This window comes from Pleurodeles waltl, chromosome 11 (assembly GCF_031143425.1).
Source record: "Pleurodeles waltl isolate 20211129_DDA chromosome 11, aPleWal1.hap1.20221129, whole genome shotgun sequence".
Taxonomy (NCBI): Eukaryota; Metazoa; Chordata; class Amphibia; order Caudata; family Salamandridae; genus Pleurodeles; species Pleurodeles waltl.
Window position 1 is genome coordinate 908743442 of NC_090450.1, and position 19825 is coordinate 908763266.

At 48.6% G+C, this 19825-nt stretch overlaps 1 protein-coding gene across 2 annotated transcripts in view; it reads left to right on the plus strand.

Moving 5' to 3' along the window:
- The window catches only part of HVCN1 (hydrogen voltage gated channel 1), a 264968-nt gene that overhangs the window by 62284 nt on the left and 182859 nt on the right, over positions 1-19825 (plus strand). Inside the window, exon 2 of one of the 2 annotated variants that reach the window (XM_069214860.1) lies at positions 6301-6348. The exons of the other annotated variant lie outside the window; for it this stretch is intronic. The gene's annotated coding sequence lies outside the window, so the exon portion shown is untranslated. The remainder of the gene's footprint in view (positions 1-6300; positions 6349-19825) is intronic. 2 annotated transcript variants of the gene reach the window in all.

Sequence of the window (19825 nt, forward strand, 5' to 3'; positions counted from 1 at the left end):
GCCATTCTTTAGCACCATTGTGCGTCATTTTATAAATATAGTGCCCGGATGGCGTTGGGGAATGACGTTAGCTGTCGTAAAAAAAAAAATGACTCGCAACTGCGCTAGCACAGTTGTGTGCCATTTTTCATAAATATGGGCCCAAGTGTGCTGGAAACGTGCACAAACGTGAAAAGTGGTGCTGTTGGTATAAAGCCTCTCTCGTGACAAGGAAAATGAACGGCTGTGTTGCAGTACTATTGCCCTTTGCAGATGTCTGTGATGGGAATGACCTTCCTGGTAGTGTTGTGCAACACATAGTAAGAGAGAGGAGAACCCATATATGTTGCCTGAATGAAGGTGATATGGCTCACAGAAATATCACTCGATAAAGGGGAAAAGGGAACCAAAATGATGACAATGAGCTGTGGGCTGAGCTTATGCCTTTAAACGTGGATAGGTTTGAATCTGTACCTGTAACTCAGTCTTTCATCTTTCCCAAGTTGATGTAATAAATACTGCTGAGTGGGATGATGGCACCTAATATTTTGGCATCTAGAGGCAGTTCGGATGGCTGCACGTGTAGTATACTAATTATTTTGAGAGTGATGTCTCAAATCAGATGTGATTGTTAGTGGAAGCAATGAGGTACTGTCCCATGTCAAGTTAGTCTTCTGGCTTCTTAGTTCACATTCTTTTGCGTTAGACTGATTATAGTTTTTCTTTCGTGCTACTTCTTTGCACCGTGTATTATTTTGCTTTATTTGCCACAGATGCTGTGCCTAGGTCCCAGAGCAGGCCAGACACGCAGCGGTATCACTGGTAGGATCAACTGGATCCGTGGATGTATCGGATGGTTCTGGGCTTGATTGACCCTTTATTCCATCTGGCATTTCCCTGGGGGCCGGAGCTTTTGGAGGCCGGTTTATGAAGGCCAAGGGCTGCTGCTAGCACCTATGTCACTAACACCGGCTCCCTGCTGTTAAATGCAGCAGGCACTGCAAAGGCTTTAGGAAAGAGAGCGAGAGAGAAAACTCAAAGTGCGGGAGAGATAGGAAAGCTCAGAGAGAGTGGCAAGAGATCAAAGGGAGGAGGGAGAGGAGATAAGGAGAGAGAGATAATGGGGGAATGGAAAGGGATAGAGAAAGGAGTGGTGGGGGGAGATGCGGCAATCCTCCCATAAGTATCCCAGAGTGAGCTTAGACGTCTTTAAGGACTGACATCAGCGCCATGATGCAAGCATATGGACACCTACAGGGCAAGTTCCTAATGTACATGTGGCGATGTAGCTTCACATGAACTGCTAGGGCAAGGAAAGTCCTCTCATGTGCATCCGTGACAAGAAGCTTGGATGCCTTCCCTGTGTCTCACTGTCATGATGCGGTATTGTGAGGCAGAGGAGAGGAGGCCTACACCTTTATGCCTTTCAGTGCTCCACCGTGGCTGGGAGGACCAGGAGATGGGCCATAACTGTCCCAACCTCACAAGAACTCACATCCACCTCCACCCTCAGCTTCGAGGGCTGCCTAAGAGGCCTGTGCTGTGCTCTAATCTGGTGACCAGGCTCTATTCACTGAGCCTGTGGGAGGAGGAGGACGGGCTTGCTTCTTCAGGTAATATCCGTTTTTTAAACTTCTTCCAAGATGAAATGGCGTTTTCGGTGTTAATTGTAAAGGGAGCTTGTGGATCCTGCTGAACTGTTATTTGTTATGTTAAGCATGTTTGTCTAGTGGTTTACTGCACTTTGCATACTCTAGTATTGCTTTGTGATTCTGGTGCTTGTGAAACAGCATTTCTGGCAGGACAATGGCTGAGATCATACATTCAACAGGTGGGCGCGTCTGTTTATTTGGTGACTGTAGTGCAGCCCCTGTGAGTTGGGAAGTTGAAGTGCTATGTATGCACTATAGGAACGTCTCCTGGGGGTTCGATACAGGATGGAAGGTCTAGTGTGGATTGTCCTGCACTTAAGAGTGTGAATTCATGTGGGTTTGCTGGGGACGGCAGGAGGGAGAGGTGTTCAGACTCAATAATAAAACAAATAAAACGCCTCAAAATTAACGGTGTGCACTTTTGAACAACAATTTGTTGAAAACGAAGTCCGGAGAAGTTCCACGGTAGTGCTGCTTCTAAAGGTGAGACAAATATCTTGGGGAAATATTCTTAAACTTGTTTTTCCTGCAAAAACAAAATGGTCCCTGCAGAGCACTGCTCTGTCTTGCCTAGTATTGCAACAAGTATGTGATATCCTCTGCTCCACGCGAAGACAACTAGATAGATTTCCTATACTCAGCGTTGCAATGCACTTTCATCCCCTCTTTGGAAAGGATACATAGGGGGCTATTACAACTTTGGAGGAGATGTTAATCCGTCCCAAAAGAGACGGATATACCAACAGCCGTATTACGAGTTCCATAGGATATAATGGACTCGTAATACGGCTGGTGGTAAATCCGTCACTTTACCGTCACTTTTGGGACGGATTAACACCTCCTCCAAAGTTGTAATAACCCCCATAGTCTCATACATACATAGTCTCATCCACAAGCTTGATGATGCCTTTTCACATATGTTGCCTGTACTGCACACATGGATACATATCCTATAGCACAGTGAGGCAGCTGCAAGAGCCACATAAAACAGGACCTTCCCCAAGGCTTAGGTAATGCTTCCCTTGTTTCAGTGCAAGCACCAGGTGCCCATGCTTTAGCTATGCTCCTCTGGTTCTCCTGCAGGAACTTTGCACATAAAGCCAATATTACGGAGTTTCCATGACTATCCTGGGCCTTGCAGCCATGGTCCAGTCCTGTGATGCCCAACAGAGGGGGCAATGTACTCTTACCTAATTGTAAGTGTATACTAATATTAACGATTCGAATTTTTAAAGGCTGCAGAGGGAGTTTAAAGGGGTCTTGTAAGCTTGGTTCAGGGAACATGCCATTGCCTTTTAGCCTACGTGTCATCATAATTACTACCAGTTTCACATTTCACAATGTAAATTTGGGATTAAAAAAATACCAGAATCCTAATCACTGTCAGAGAAAACAATGTATAATAAGTGTTTATTTCTACAGCATTCAGCTGCTCTTTTCCTAGGTCGGGCTTATACTTTACATTCTTTCAAATAAAAAGGTTAATGTATTGGAAGTCTGATTTATCACACTAGAACCCTTTGTTTAATTGTACAGTGATTTGAGTGATGCCTTCAATTAAAGTTAGGTTATTTAGTCAAGATTCTTCCAACTGTTGTTTGTTTTTTAATCATATCTTTTGTGCCACACATGGTATCTTGCACTGGGTATATGGGAAACCATCTTTAAATTTTAATCCACACTGGCTCCCGTTAACAGCATGAAGAAATATGACCACATCAACCTCCCCTGGCGGAACTGCACAGGCTCTCGTTTTAGTCAATACCACCGTCAACACCAGCTGCATCACCTACTGATCCATCAGAGGCAGTACCCCCCATACTTGGATGACAAGCTCACCATATCTCGTGGCTGTCCGCAGTCAGGACACATTCAGTATACAGACAAAGAAGTGCAAAAAAGAAAACAATCAAGGCACACAGGATCTGGATTAAAATCCCTGTTCCCCCCGGACAGCCCCAACCCAGGTCCAATGTATGTAACAGCCCAAACCTCACCTTTTTAAAGAACGTTACACCATGATGCAGATCACAAACCAGCCACCCCTCCTAACACATGTTAACAGTTTCTTTGCCTTTCACTCTGTACAGCTTTCAACTCTTTCTGTTAAGTTTGCACTACATAAATAACATAATTATAAAGAATAACGTCCTAAACTGGAAACAAATGTCATCATTGGAGTATAAAAATATACATTTTGTATAAACCTGGGCCAAGCTTTTCCGCCCACTGACAATAACATAATGTATTCCTACTTAATACAGCTTTAAAATATAGACATTCATTTTATTAGGGCTACTATTTATATGTTTATTATTTTACTGATATCCGCATCAGGAAAGTTGCACCTTGCAAAATTGCTTCACGAATACCAAAATATTAACAGTCCTTTAATGCCCATTCACGTGATATCACGTTGTATGCAAATTAGAGGGGCCTCACACATTCTCTCTGTCCGGGGAACCAAAAATTGTAGGACCGACTCTGCACCCTGCATTTACACACCTCTTACTATCCATACCCACAGGCAAAGACAGGATTGCAGGAGCCTAAACCCTCTAGCCATCCGTTCCCCTTAAGAATTCTGTCGCAGAGAGCTCCTGCTGAAGTATCTTGGGGTAGGCAGTGTAATTATGGAGGTCAAGCAAGGGAACCAGGCTACAGGAGCCTTCAAAGTAGTGCTGATATTGAGCCCCACTGCACGAGTGTATGTCCAACAGGGGGCAGTGCAAGCGTGTTCTGTCCTCTGGCGGTCTCCCTCCCCCTCTGACATTGCAGGAGCCAATTTGAGTTACCAGGGAAGGATCTTGGCAACTTAGGTGGGTATGTCCGCCTTGTTGTAATGCTGAAAACAATAAAATGACCAAAGCTAAAAGCAAGGCCTCAGCTATCCAGGGCCTGACCCTCATCCTTAAAAATCACTTACTTTACCTAACTAAGACAGTCTCCGTTCAGCTACGGTTCAATTTGCACCGTGCCCAGAACAAACTGAAGTGCCCCGCTCATTTCTTCCCTCATGTGTGAACAGTTGCAGATACACTGTGCATAGTGTTGGTGGACTTCCCTCCAATCTCCAGCAAAAACCATACCAGCAGCAGGTGGGACTCGTGTTGCCACCTGCCCAGCCCTCGCCGGCATTAATGTTCATGATGCCAATGTTAGGTCACAGTACTTCCTCATGCAGAGCAAGTAAACTCTTGCCCAGGCCGGCACAAGTTCAATTGCATCCCACCTCCCCAATCCCATCTAGGAGGCAAAGCTATCAATAGTGCAGCAGGTGCCATAACACCATGCCAGGGAGTGTAAGGGGGCCACTACTCTCAGAAATAGCTGTTTCTATTACTAAATCAGTGGACTGGGGGGGGTCAATTTTCCTTGCTTGCTCGTATGCCCACAGACACAGAATTGCACAGAGCGGTAGGGAGTTTGCAAAATTTGGGTACTATATAGAGGATGACATCACTTTGGTGCAATGATTCAAGAGGAAATCTAGTGCTACATCGTTATGTGGTGACTTTATAGAGACATCCACGGCTCGTACACTAGAAAGCCTCCCTGAGGACATCAGGCATAGAATTGCTAGCGCCCTGGTCCTTAGTAAGTAAACTTACAAAGGGACACGTATAGGCCTATTAACCGTTTGGATCGCATGGATAACCACAACTCGGTAAAGCGTTTAACAAATTTTATTTCCCTATTAGTCACAGTACTAAGTCATCAAGTTAGATCAACTTTATTCAGTCCACACAGAATTAGTTCATTAATCACCATCAATGCCATAAACTAACGAAACTTGAGGAAACCTATGCTTGAATGCTTCAACATAAGCCAATAAAGATGAATGCAATGGCATTAATAGCAGAGTTCAGCAAAACAGTCTGTCATTCATTTGTCACTGTTAAAGGTCACCCATAGGAAACCTTCCTAACCCAGATTAGCACTGGCATATGGGACTTCACGCAAAACAATCTAGAAAACGTAAATTTGGAAAATTACCCACCCATGAGGCCAACAAGTGCACGTGCTTCTTTCCAGAGGCACCTCATTATCGTATCTGTACTGCTTGTAGTTGCTTACGTCAACGGTGAACTCTTGACCACAGTTTTTTGTGGTTTTTACAGTATAAATGCTACTGGTGTTTGAACCAGAACTTTGAACTTCAGTCATGGCCTCTATGTTGAGACTGCCTGCTGTTCCCAGCTGAAAATCGATTAAACCTATATTATTGGGTCAAATTGATCTGTCTTATTTTATTAACAGATTTCCCTCTAACACTAACTACGAGAAGAAAAAAAAAAAACTATAAAAACAGCGCAGTTGGTACCTAGAAGAAAAGGAACAAGTTAATCAGTCACATGTCATAGCTACCTATCTACGGAATGAATCAGCAACAAAGTCAGTCTTCGTCTTCAGGTCATCAACAGATCAGCAACGCATCAGGCTCTCAAAAGCATGAACCCAATAACAGAATCTCGAACCGCGTCTCCTGACGTCATCAGCATCTCCCGCATCTCCCCTAATTCTTAAAATGTAGCCCCTTGTCATGACTTTTATTAGAGTTTTTCAGTCTACCCCCAGTTCCTAATTGGTCAGTCAGTCAGCAGATATGACTCTAACCTATAATATTAATTTTTCAAATCTATGAATTCTAATTTTTCTTCTTTCACAGTACACGGATTGGTCCACTGTACGATGTCCTCATCATCCGGCTCTTCAGGTATCAAAAATATTGCATGTTTGTCTTCAGTCAGTGCTCTCATTGTTCAAGTCCTGGGAAAGTACATTTAGCCTACTCTGCACATAATTGTATCAATTTGACTTCATCATCTCCTGTCCGTCAGTACATTGCAGAAAATTTTAGCTAAGCAACTTTATCATCCGGTGGTTCAGGGTCAGGTTAAGACATCGGCTTCTCTGCAGTGCATTAGAAATTCAGTTTCTTGTGTGAGGCCTGGAAAGGACTATGCCTTAACCACAGCTAAATTAATTCTACAAATTAATGCAAAACAGATTATACATTTTAATATGACATATTACTACACTATTCTTTCATATTTTCACTATTTCACACGTTTTTAGTCATTTTAGTACAACTTCGTATAAGTGGCTGCCACTCCCCGTGGTCACAATTTCAAACCTGCACTTTATTTTCTTCTTCAATTAATTTCTCTATGAACTTTTCATTAATCAAACACATAAACATGTATTGATCATTTTTTATTAGCATATCTGTGTCAACAGAATCATAGCAAGCTTGTAAGAAAACTGAAAAAAGACATACGTTTGCTATCTGGTAAGTCAACTAAAAAGAACAAAGCCCTACTGGCGTCCTCGTGAGACGGCAGGCAAGGTGCTTTTTTCCAGTTGTAGATGCCAAAAGAGTTGAATCAAACATGATAAAGCGATAAGCCACATTTCCATTAACAATGCCATCAGGAAGTTGATCACAGAAGTCACAGTCGTTAGTAGCATCTAGGTTCCATCTCACACACCAATTAATCCATTTGTGCACGAGAGGAAGAATAATGTTTGTCGGTGCTGAAACCCAGGGCTCATGCAGGAGGATTGCAGGTCAATTGCCCCTAAAATCTACCCGGTGCATCTGGATCAACAGAACTATATTGTTACACCAGCCCAGGGAGTTTTAAGGAGATATGAGACTGCAAGATCAGGAGATGTATTGCAACATCCACCAACACAAATATAAGGCCTGGAAACAGGTCTTGTGTCCCCCAGGGAGGATCCACAGGAAAGGAACTATGGATACGCTATACCGATGCATGTAAATCAGTACTCTAGATAACATGAAGAAATGTGTAAAGGCATAGCATAGCTGATTCCCGCACAGACGTGGCTCGAGGTGTCAGAGGATGACTCTTTATTCTACACATAGAAGGCTGGGGCTTGGGCATAGAGAAGACAGGTAAAAAAGGTAAATGGAGAAAATGACCAAGGTGGCAGAGATGGCCCAGAGTGAGCGCCTTAGGTGCTTTACACCTTTGTCCTCCCAGTCAGCTGGAATAACAGAAACAGCTATGTTCTCCATGGGAGAACTAGCCCAAACTCCTCACCATTTAGGTGCGCTAAGAGCTCTTGACGATTTACATTCAGGAAGCACTTTTTGAAGGACCATCTCCCACTGGCTGATGCCTCACCATGCCTAGTGTTAGCGTGTGTGACATTATCTGTTTAGTTAATGGTAACTAATAAGGGGTACGGGCCCTTAGGCTGAAGGACCTTTTGACTTGCTTAAGATGATCACACCATCAACTATAATCAAATGAATATCATCAATTAAACAATACAGTCAGTAACTTTACACATCATGACCCATTTGGCCACAAATAACCACACCTTTTAGTATCAATTAAAATGTTTACAGAAACAACACAGGTGGACCAAAACATTGAAAGAATCTTAATTTTATCAAGGCGGTAATCACTAGGCTTTCAATAGCAACAGTACAGATCAATAGCAACAGTAATTGTGCAATGCTGATAACATACATTTGATCAGCAATTGAATGTTGTCAGTCCGTTTGCCAAAGACAGATGAATAGAGAAAAACACCTCACTAACCCCAAATTAGCATTAGCATGTTGGGCTTCATGCAAACGTTTCAGTAACATAAAATTTGTAAAACCTCTAGCTAAGACTATTAAAAGCAGCAGTAGGTACCTGGAAAAACAAAAGACAAAACAGCAATACATCATCTGCACAATTATACCTGTCCTTAAGGATCAGCAAGCAGAATTTTCTTCATCAGGGGGACATCAGCATCAGGACAGAAGGATTTGGGAAAAGGGGGACAGTTCAGAATTCGGGGCTTCGAGTTCTCGGAACCATCAGGATTAAGCATCGAAGGCAGGTAGCAAAGTCTTTAAGCATTAAGCGCAAAAGTAAGCACCAGCATCATTGCATGGAGCATAAGAAATCAACTCAAAAATAATAAAGTACCACAACGTCACTAGACAGGCTGGCAAATGTCAAAGTGACACAGAGTCAAATTGACAGGATGAATCTCGGAATAATGGCTGAGAACTCCAAGTGCAGTGCAGTTAAGTTAAAGTTGTCCCATGTTGTCATTGGTCAGAGGCATCTTGGATGAAAGATTATCCAATTACAAACTTACTACATATCAGAGGGATACTAGAAAAAAACATTCACATATCAATGATTGGTTCTTTTCCGTTGGCGTGCATTCAGTTGACACAATAAGAATCCCTTTTTGAGCCCTTCCGTTGATATCAGAGGATTGCAGTTCATGTCCATGAGAACATAATTTTCCCATACGCTTTGAGTCAAAAGTTACAATGCTGTAGATACATTTCAGGTTACACACATTTCCTCGAGAGAAGTAACATTTTGTTAATGCAAGTTTGAACAAGTTTAATATTCAAACTATGAAGTAGTTATACAGAGGACATGAGATCATTCTACTAATGTTGCATTTTGCAGTATTTGCAGTATTTGGCAGACATTCAGTTCTAGCTGTGGCCTTGCTAAACTTGAGGCCTTTTAGTTAGCACACGTGAAATGCATAACGTTTAACTGTGAGTATGACACAGTAGTGCATTTTCAGAAATATATAAGCCCTTAATACATATTAATACACTATTTATGAATAAGTTTGTAAATTATAGTGGCCAATCAAGTAGGCACATTTCATGTTACATGATAATTTACAAGTTAATACATTTTATATGTTAAATCAAATATCGAAATACATGAAATAATTTTTAATGTTAATTTCAGCAGTCACACTAGCATGCATGCTGCTGGCACATGAGCGCATTTAAAAACGAAGGTCCTCATTATGACATTGGCAGTAAGTCCCGCTTACCGCCATGCTGACTGCTGCCAACATACCGCCGGCGTGGCGGTGTACCGCTACGCATATTATGAAACACACATAGCAATCGTCACTATGCAGCCACACACACAAGTACGCCAGCCCAAAGGTCAGTGATAAACTGGCAGTATCCAAACCAACCCACACCGTTACGCCAACAGAACTACGTCCACAGCATTATGACCCACAAATCACCACGGCAGACATTCAATGGCGCTAAACCACTGGCGGTACATACCGCTGCGCTCAAAATACACACAACCTAACAAAACAATACTACATTGGACAATTCAAACTACGCACACCTGAAACACATACACACACCACACCCTCACCAATATGAAACACACACACACTACCCACAACCCTTTACAACTAAAACAAATTGACCAGAGAGAGAGAGAGACACACACCAAGAGCACCCACAGAACACCATCACCCATACACCATCCACGTACCTTACATCACACACTCCAATACATCATCCCACACACCCTCACACACCACACACACTACACCCACTGCACCACAAAGACACCTCAGATTCTCTGAGGAGGAGCTAAGGGTCATGGTGGAGGAAATCATCCGGTAGAGCTACAGCTATTCGGATCACAGGAGCAGCAGACATCCATTGCTAGGAAGATGGGGCTATGACGGAGAATCGTGGACAGAGTCAACGCCGTGGAACAGCACCCCAGAACAAGGGATGACATCAGGAAGAGGTGGAACGACCTACAAGGGAAGGTGCGTTCCGTGGTAGCAAGACACCAGATAGCTGTACAGAGGACTGGTGGTGGACCCCCACCTCCTCCCCCACAACTAACATGGGAGGAGCAAGTCTTGGCAATACCGCATCCTGAGGGCCTGGCAGGAGTAGGAGGAGGACTGGACTCTGGTAAGTCAACTCTCAACTATTTCTATCACCCCCGTACCTGCATGCCATCACATACCCCCACCCCTACCCTCATCCCCATCACTCTACCACCTCACATACACCCCACCATCACAACCCACCCATCCAATGCCAAGCCCTGCACATAACACCAATGCACGGACCCCCATCACAGATCTGCATGGACACACATCACTAAAGCAGGCACATTAGAGCGAATCACCTAGCCCACAAAATCACTACTCACACAAGGCAAAGCTGACAGGGCAATCACAACCATACAGGGCAACACACCCATGCAGAAGATGTCACACGCAGAAACAATAACACTGCATTTACATCCCCACAGGCCCCCCACACAATGTCACCGGAGAGGAGGTGCGAGCAACATCCAGTCCCCCCACAGAAGAGGCCCACAGTGATGACAGCAGCTCTGGGCACCTAGATCTGGATGACCAACCTGGCCCATCAGGCATCTCCGGACAGTTTGTTACCTAGGCACAGTCCCATACCACCACAGAGCCTCCCCCCTCAGGAAACACCACCACAGCACCCACTCAGCGGGCCCATACCTCTGTCCCCAGGACACGTCAATCAGCAGTGTGTCCACTACTACAAGGAGCCCAGGGCACACCACAAACACAGGACGATCAGGGACCTGGGGTCAGTGGCAGTGGACACACGGTTCAGGGGACAGAGGCACAGAACAACAGGGAAGCTGGGAGGACTGCTGTGTGACAGGGGGAGGACAGGCTCAGGGAACCGACTCTCCAGGAGGCACTCACCAACATCTTGGGAGCATACCACCATTAACAGGAGACGACGGGCCAGATACTGGACAAGTTGCAGGAGACCCAGCGGCTGCAGGGGGACAGTACCTTGGGATCGGGGAGGACCTCAAGGACATCCACACCATTACAGGGGTGCTGGCAGACATGGGCACCACCATGAGGGAGGCAGTGGCACACCACCGGGCCCCTGACACTAGCCACATCAATAAAACAGCCGCCCTCCTCCGCTGCCGCTAGTGGACAGGAGGCCCCGCCACAGGAACAACAGGCCACCTGCACCCCTCACCCTGCAGAAGTTGAACCACCCCGCAAACAGTCCCTGCAATCCAGGCAGAAGCCAGAGGACATTGCCAAGACCCCTGCCATTGTTCCCCTTCCCATGCCCCATTGGACAATGTACCTGTGGTACAAATAGACTGGACTCTATCCTGGACTTTCCTCCACCATCAACCCAGCCCATTCCAGCTTTAAACACTGCAATACAACTGAACAGGAATAAATATGTAAGAATGACCTGTAGTAAGCTGCAGTCAACACACCAGGTGCCAGAGTGGGGCACATATATCTGAAAACAGATGCCAAAGGGTACAGTAAGTGGCCATAGAATTGGGAGAATCTGCCTGACATGTACAATGTCAAACACAAAACTATCAATGTAAAGTGAAGCTACAGTGTCTTACCTGTGTGTCACTGGAAGTACTGTCATATAACTGCTGTTTTGTTGTCCTCATCCTTATCCTCTGCCTCCTCATCTGACTACAGGTCATTCTTACATATTTATTCCTGTTCAGTTGTATTGCAGTGTTTAAAGCTTGTTAAACAAATACTTTGTTCAATCAGTTGACAGACTCCATATTTGTTTTTTTTAGATGGGGTTTATTTAAGTGCTAAGAAGTAGAGGGGGTAGTGGAATGGGCTGGGTTGATAGTGGAGGAAAGTCCAGGATAGAGTCCAGTCTAATGCAATATGTGTACCATTGATTGCCCCAATGTTGTTGGGGATATGTCCCATTGCATAGAAGTCAGCTTTCACTGTGGCCAAATCCTCCACCTGGGGGAAAACAATGTAGCTGCGCGTGTGTATAATCAGGGCAGTCAACACTCTGGTGAGCACTATTGAGAACGCTGGATGTGACATTCCTGCTGCCAAGCCCACTGTCACTGAAGGAGCCAGTTGACAAGAAATGAAGCACAGATAGGACTTGCACAAGAGGGGGGATCCCGGTGGGGTGACGGATAGCAGATATCAGGTCAGGCTCCAATTGGGCACACAGCTCTGTGATTGTGGCCCTGTCCAGTCTACAGGTGAGGATAATGTGCCTGTCCTCCATTGTTGCCAAGTCCACCAGGGGTCTGTACACCGGGGGATGTCTCCATCTCCTATTCATCCGCAGCGGTTGTAATCTAGGGGGCAAAACGGGGAGCAGCTGGTCAGTATTACACATTTCCGAACACTACACTGCATTGCATGCAGTGAATGTAACGGTATTTTGTTGGATAGGCCCAAATGGTACCTAGGTGTACTGTGACACAGTTAGGTGCCATGGCCTGTCCCCACCCCCCCACACCCCCAAAATGGCATCCGCCAGTCCTGTGTGGATGGACCTGTGGAAATGAGGTAATGCCGATGACGTTGTGCGCCACTGCGGGAGGCGGTCGAGTACCGCCGTGCAACTTCTCATTGGTTGTCTTTGGGCCCTAGTGGTTACAGTGGCCAATGGTGATGTATGCTGGCGGTGACGGTACGCACCGCCGCGGATGTGACCGCCATTTTCTATCTGTTCACTCACTTGCTACATTACCTTCAACAGGAGAGGACCTACACTGCAAGTGCTGCTGTGACCTGTGTCTGGAACCGACCATGGCTCGTGTCACTGGGGAAAGGGCTCCTGCTTCACCACTGCAGAGTTGGAGAGACTGATGGATGGGGTCCTACCCCATTAACAAATGCTGTATGGGCCTCCAGACCGACAGGTGAGTACACTGTGAGCACGATGCAAGGGGCATGAATGCATGGAGTGCTGTGTGTGAGGGTCTCATGTAGGGGGGGTTGGTGGAAGGGTTCTGGGCAGCGTGATGCATGTATGGTTGGCAATGTCTGTGCATAAGGGGATGTGAGAGCTATGGTGGGCCATGAGTGTAACAGGCTAGAAGGTTGGACTGATACCTTTTTCTGTGTTTAATTTTCTGCAGATCAGCGCCCATCAGAAAAAGGGTATACGGCGTGCCATCGCCAAGGACGTGCAGACCCTGGGGGTCTACGGCAGACGGAGCACCCACTGTCGCAAATGGTGGGAGGACCTGAGACGCTGGGCAAGGAAGACGGCGGAGGCCCAGCTGGGGATGCCCTCCCAACGAGGAAGGGGTGCCTGTCGAATCCTGACCCCCCCCCTCCCCGATGGCCCACATACTGGCGGTGGCCTATCCGGTGCTGGATGGGCACTTGAGAGCATCACAGCAGCCACAAGGGGGTGAGTACATTTACTACTTGTGTGTAGTGGGGTGTTCTCCGGGTGGGGGATGTGGGCCTGTGGGTGCCCCTAGGCCAGGCCGGACATTGCAGGGTAGGTCCCATGTTGGGCATGGGCTGATGATCACCACCTCCTACCAAGCCAGTAGGCATCCACTACTGGGCAGGGGTCTGTGGGTGCCAGGTATGCTGCTATTGGCGTTAGGTATTCCTGTCCATGGCCTGGTGACTAGGATTGTGACTTGTAGTGCATTGCCTAGTGCGTAGGGCTGTTCCCTGTGTGCGTGTGCGTGTGTGTGTGTGTGTCGTGTACGCCAACAGTGGTGTTGGCTCAGCCATTGACCAAGTGTATCCTTTGTCTCTCCCCCCCATTTTTGTTTTGTAACCCTGTCCTTATGTGCATTAGCATCATCTGGCGGAGGAGCAGAGGCACCGGCGACGGAGGGAGCTGCATCCCACATGGCCCATGAGGCCGAATCCACTGATGGTGAGGGCGCCAGTGGGAGGGAGGGCGAGGGGAGCACCACGGCGTAGACAGGAGGGGACAGTTCTGACAGTGATACCGCCTCCGATGGAAGCTCCCTGCTGGGGGCGGACAACTCTGTGCCCACCCCAACTACCGGTACAGCAAGCATCCCCCGTACCAGCACCACCCTCCCAGCAGCCCCTCAGCGAGTTTCCCGTGCCCGCTCACCCAGGAGGGTGGGCATCTCCTTCGCTCCAGGCACCTAAGGCCCTGCCCCAGTTAGCCCTCCTGCCCTGAGTGAGGAGGATATTGACCTCCTGCGATCCATCTCTGTTGGGAAATCAACCATAGTGAATGCCATCAAGGGGCTGGCAGCCCATTTGCAACAAACAAATGCATTCCTGGACGGCATTCACTCTGGCATGGCGGCCCAACAGAGATCAATCCAGGCTCTGGCCTCCTCCCTGATGGCAGCCATTGTCCCTGTTTCTAGCCTCCCCCCTCTAACTTCCTCTACTCAGTCCCATTCCCCTCAACTCCAACCTATCCCAAGCACACAGTCAGACCAGCATGCACCCAAGACAACACACAGGAGTGGCTCAGGCAAACACAAGCACCACACATCATCTCACAGGCACTCACACAAACACCATCCAGATGCAGACACAGCAACATCCACTGTCTCCACTGTGTCCCCCTCCTCCTCGTCCTCCACCTCCCTTCTAGAAGAATCTCCACTCACACCTGCATGCACTACATCCTCATCTGCTACCTCCATCACCATCACGGCTATCACTACACACCCCTCACTTGCAGTCACCACCCCCACATCCATTCACACGTCCCCTGTGTGCTCTCCCACTGTGTCTGTGCCCCCTCCTCCCAAAGTACAGAAACGCAAGCACTCCGACACCCAACAGCCATCCACCTCACAACAGCATCCAGCCCATGCACCTGCTCCCAAAATCAGCAGACACCTCATACAACTACTCCCAAACCTTCACCCTCTTCCCGCCCCAATGTCCCTAAGAAGCTTTTCCTCTCCACCGTTGACCTCTTCCCTACCCCTTCCCCCCTATCCTTTACGTCGGGCCAGGGTGGTCAGAACCCAGGCGAGCACCTCAGCCACCCAGTTCACGGCCACAGTAGTGTCAACAGCTACTGCAGGTAAGAGAGGCTCCAGGGAACCAGCCATCAGCACTAAAAGTGTTCCTGCACCAGCTGCCAAAGGGAAGGGCAAGGAGGCACCACCAGCTGCCAACGGGAAGGACAAGGAGGCACCACCAGCTGCCAAGGGGAAGGGCAAGGAGGCACCACCAGCTGCCAAGGGGAAGGGTAAGGAGGCACCACCAGCTGCCAAAGGGAAGTGCAAGGGGCTTGCACCAGCAGGCAGGAAGGACAGGAGGCCTGGTGCTGGGACTGATTCTGAGCCACCACCAACCATGGCGGTTCAGCCGTCCGAGGCTGCAGGGGAAGGGCTGGAGGATCCCCACCACCACTGCCAGCACCTTCACCAGCACTGCCACCAGAAGCAGCAACCCCAGTGGGCAGCTGTCCGAGGCTGCAGGGGATGGGCTGGAGCCTCCCCCCACCACTGGCAGCCCCAACACCAGCACCGCCACTGCCACCACTGAGCAGCCGTCACCACCGGCGGGCAGTGTGTACTCCTGTCTCCAGGGGTTGTAATGCATCCTGGGCCCTGCAAATCCTGTAGTGACACCCAGGTGAGAGACTGTGACCTTGCACTCCCCAAGTGCTGCATCACAGGGCACAAGGCCCCCTCCAGAACCAGTGGAAGAAGCCATCCACTCACCCCATCCTTGCCAGGATGAAGCATGCTGAGCACAAGGCCCCCAACAGAACCAGTGGAATAAGCCATCCACTCACCCCATCCTTGCCAGGATGAAGCACACTTGGCACAAGGCCCCTTCCAGAACCAGTGGAATAAGCCATCCACTCACCCCATCCTTGCCAGGATGAAGCACACTTGGCACAAGGCCCCCTCCAGAACCAGTGGAAAAAGCCATCCACTCACCCCATCCTTGCCAGGAGGAAGCACCCTGGGCACAAGGCCCCCTCCGGAACCAGTGGAAGAAGCCATACACTCACTCCATCCTTGCCAGGTGGAAACACACTGGGCACAATGCCCCCTCCAGAACCAGTGGAGAAGCCATCCACTCGAGAGACTGTGGCCTTGCACTGCCCAGGACCAAGCAGTGGGCAAACCACCCACTTGAGACTGTGGCCTTGCACTCCCCAGGACCAAGCAGTGGGCAACCCACCCACTAGAGAGACTGTGGCCTTGCACTCCCCAGCACCAAGCAGTGGACAAACCACCCACTTGAGAGACTGTGGCCTTGCACTCCCCAGGACCAAGCAGTGGGCAAACCACTCACTGGAGAGTCTGTGGCCTTGCAATCCCCAGGACCAAGCAGTGGGCAAACCACCCACTAGAGAGACTGTGGCCTTGCACTCCCCCAGGACATCGCACAGGGCATGTAGCCCCCTCTAGGACCAGTGGTGTTGTACCATCTTCCGGCTGAGGTGCCCCCTCCATTCCCCGTCTGTAAGGAAATGCCTCCTTGGCATGGTTACCCCCTGACTTTTTGCCTTTGCTGATGCCAAGTTATGATTTGAAAGTGTGCTGAGGCCTGCTAACCAGGCCCCAGCACCAGTGTTCTTTCCCTAACCTGTACCTTTGTCTCCACAATTGGCACACCCTGGCATCCAGGTAAGTCCCTTGTAACTGGTACCCCTGGTACCAAGGGCCCTGATGCCAGGGAATGGCTCTAAGGGCTGCAGCATGTCTTATGCCACCCTGGGGATCCCTCACTCAGCACAGACACACTGCTTGCCAGCTTGTGTGTGCTGATGGGGAGAAAATGACTAAGTCGACATGGCACTCCCCTCAGGGTGCCATGCCAACCTCACACTGCCCATGGCACAGATAAGCCACCCCACTAGCAGGCCTTATAGCCCTAAGGCAGGGTGCACTATACCATAGGTGAGAGCATAAGTGCATGAGCACTATGCCCCTACAGTGTCTAAGCAAAACCTTAGACATTGTAAGTGCAGGGTAGCCATAAGAGTATATGGTCTGGGAGTCTGTAATACACAAACTCCACAGCACCATAATGGCTACACTGAAAACTGGGAAGTTTGGTATCATACTTCTCAGCACAATAAATGCACACTGATGCCAGTGTACATTTTATTGTGAAATACACCCCAAAGGGCATCTTAGAGATGCCCCCTGAAGACATACCTGACTTCCAGTGTGGGCTGACTAGTTTTACCAGCCTGCCACACACCAGACATGTTGCTGGCCACACGGGGAGAGTGCCTTTGTCACCCTGTGGCTAGTAACAAAGCCTGTACTGGGTAGAGGTGCCTCTCACCTCCCCCTGCAGGAACGGTAACACCTGGCGGTGAGACTCAAAGGCTCACCCCCTTTGTTGCAGCGCCACAGGGCATTCCAGCTAGTGGAGATGCCCGCCCCCTCCGGCCACGGCCCCAATTTTGGCTGCAAGGCCGGAGGAGATAATGAAAAAAACAAGGAGTCGTCACTGGCCAGTCAGGACAACCCCTAAGGTGTCCTGAGCTGAGGTGACTCTTACTTTTAGAAATCCCCCATCTTGCAGATGGAGGATTCCCCCAATAGGAATAGGGATGTGCCCCCCTCCCCTCAGGGAGGAGGCACAGAGGGTGTAGCCACCCTCAGGGCTAGTAGCCATTGGCTACTAACACCCCAGACCTAAACACACCCCTAAATTGAGTATTTAGGGGCCCCCAGAACCTAGCAAGATAGATTCCTGCAACCTGAAGACGAAGAAGGACTGCTGACCTGAAAGCCCTGCAGAGAAGACGGAGACACCAACTGCTTTGGCCCCAGCCCTACCGGCCTGTCTCCCCACTTCAAGAAAAACTGCAACAGCGACGTGTTCCCCAGGGTCCAGTGACCTCTGAAGCCTCAGAGGACTACCCTGCATCTAAAAGGACCAAGAACTCCTGAGGACAGCGGCTCTGCTCCAAAGAAGAAACAACTTTGTAACAAAGAAACAACTTTTAAAGGACTCCACGTTTCCCGCCGGAAGCGTGAGACTTTGCACTCTGCACCCGACGCCCCCGGCTCGACCTGCGGAGAAACAACACTACAGGGAGGACTCCCCGGCGACTGCGACCCTGTGAGTAGCCAGAGTTGACCCCCCCCCAGCGACGCCTGCAGAGGGAATCCAGAGGCTCCACCTGACCGCGACTGCCTGCTCCAAGAACCCGACGCCTGGTAAAGACACTGCACCCGCAGCCCCCAGGACCTGAAGGATCTGACCTCCAGTGCAGAAGTGACCCCCAGGTGGCCCTCTCCCTTGCCCAGGTGGTGGCTACCCCGAGGAATCCCCCCCTTGCCTGCCTGCTTTGCTGAAGAGACCCCCGGGTCTCCCATTGAACTCCATTGCAAATCCGACGCCTGTTTGCACTCTGCACCCGGCCGCCCCCGTGCCGCTGAGGGTGTACTTTTTGTGCTGACTTGTGTCCCCCCCCCCGGTGCCCTACAAAACCCCCCTGGTCTGCCCTCCGAAGTCGCGGGTACCTACCTGCTGGGAGACTGGAACCGGGGCACCCCCTTCTCTATTGAAGCCTATGTGTTTTGGGCACCACTTTGACCTCTGCACCTGACCGGCCCTGAGCTGCTGGTGTGGTAACTTTGGGGTTGCTCTGAACCCCCAACGGTGGGCTACCTTGGACCCAACTTTGAACCCTGTAGGTGGTTTACTTACCTGCAAAACTAACAAATATTTACCTCCCCCGGGAACTGTTGAAATTTGCACTGTCTAGTTTTAAAATAGCTTATTGCCATTTGTGCCAAAACTGTACATGCTATTTTGCTGATTCAAAGTTCCTATGATACCCAAGTGAAGTACCTTTCATTTGAAGTATTGATTGTAAATCTTGAACCTGTGGTTCTTAAAATAAACTAAGAAAATATATTTTTCTATATAAAAACCTATTGGCCTGGATTTGTCTTTGAGTGTGTGTTCCTCATTTATTGCCTGTGTGTGTACAACAAATGATTAACACTACCCTCTGATAAGCCTACTGCTCGACCACACTACCACAAAATAGAGCATTAGAATTATCTCTTTTTGCCACTATCTTACCTCTAAGGGGAACCATTGGACTCTGTGCATGCTATTTCTTACTTTGAAATAGTACATACAGAGCCAACTTCCTACACCGTCTCCCTGAGGTGCCTGTGTATTTTCGACCTGATGCCCCTGCAGTGTTCTCTCCATGTTGTTGCAGGAGTGAGGTGGGGCCTTGGCCTATGTGTAGTGGCCCTGTGGCCCAAGGACATTGAGGACTGGGCAGTGTCCCTCCATTTGTATATATGTATACACTGTTTTGATATAGAAGCATGTATTAATACTATTTTATCTTATTACACTCACTTTAATCAATTCCTTTTGTCCTTGCATTATTCCTGTGGGGTACGGGTTGGATATGTAATGTTCTTGCATTTGTTTGTATGTACGGGGGTGGGGGTGTTGCATGTTGCGTGTATGTGTCACTCTCTTTTTCCTCCCCCCCTCCCTTGACTGCTAGGCGGCAGTACTCACCGTGGTCGTCTTTGCCGGCGTTGATGTTCTTAATGCATGAAGAGGTATACAAGCATGGGGAAGATGTGCAACTCAGGCTCCATGGCGTTGTGGTTGTTCCCTGAGTGTCC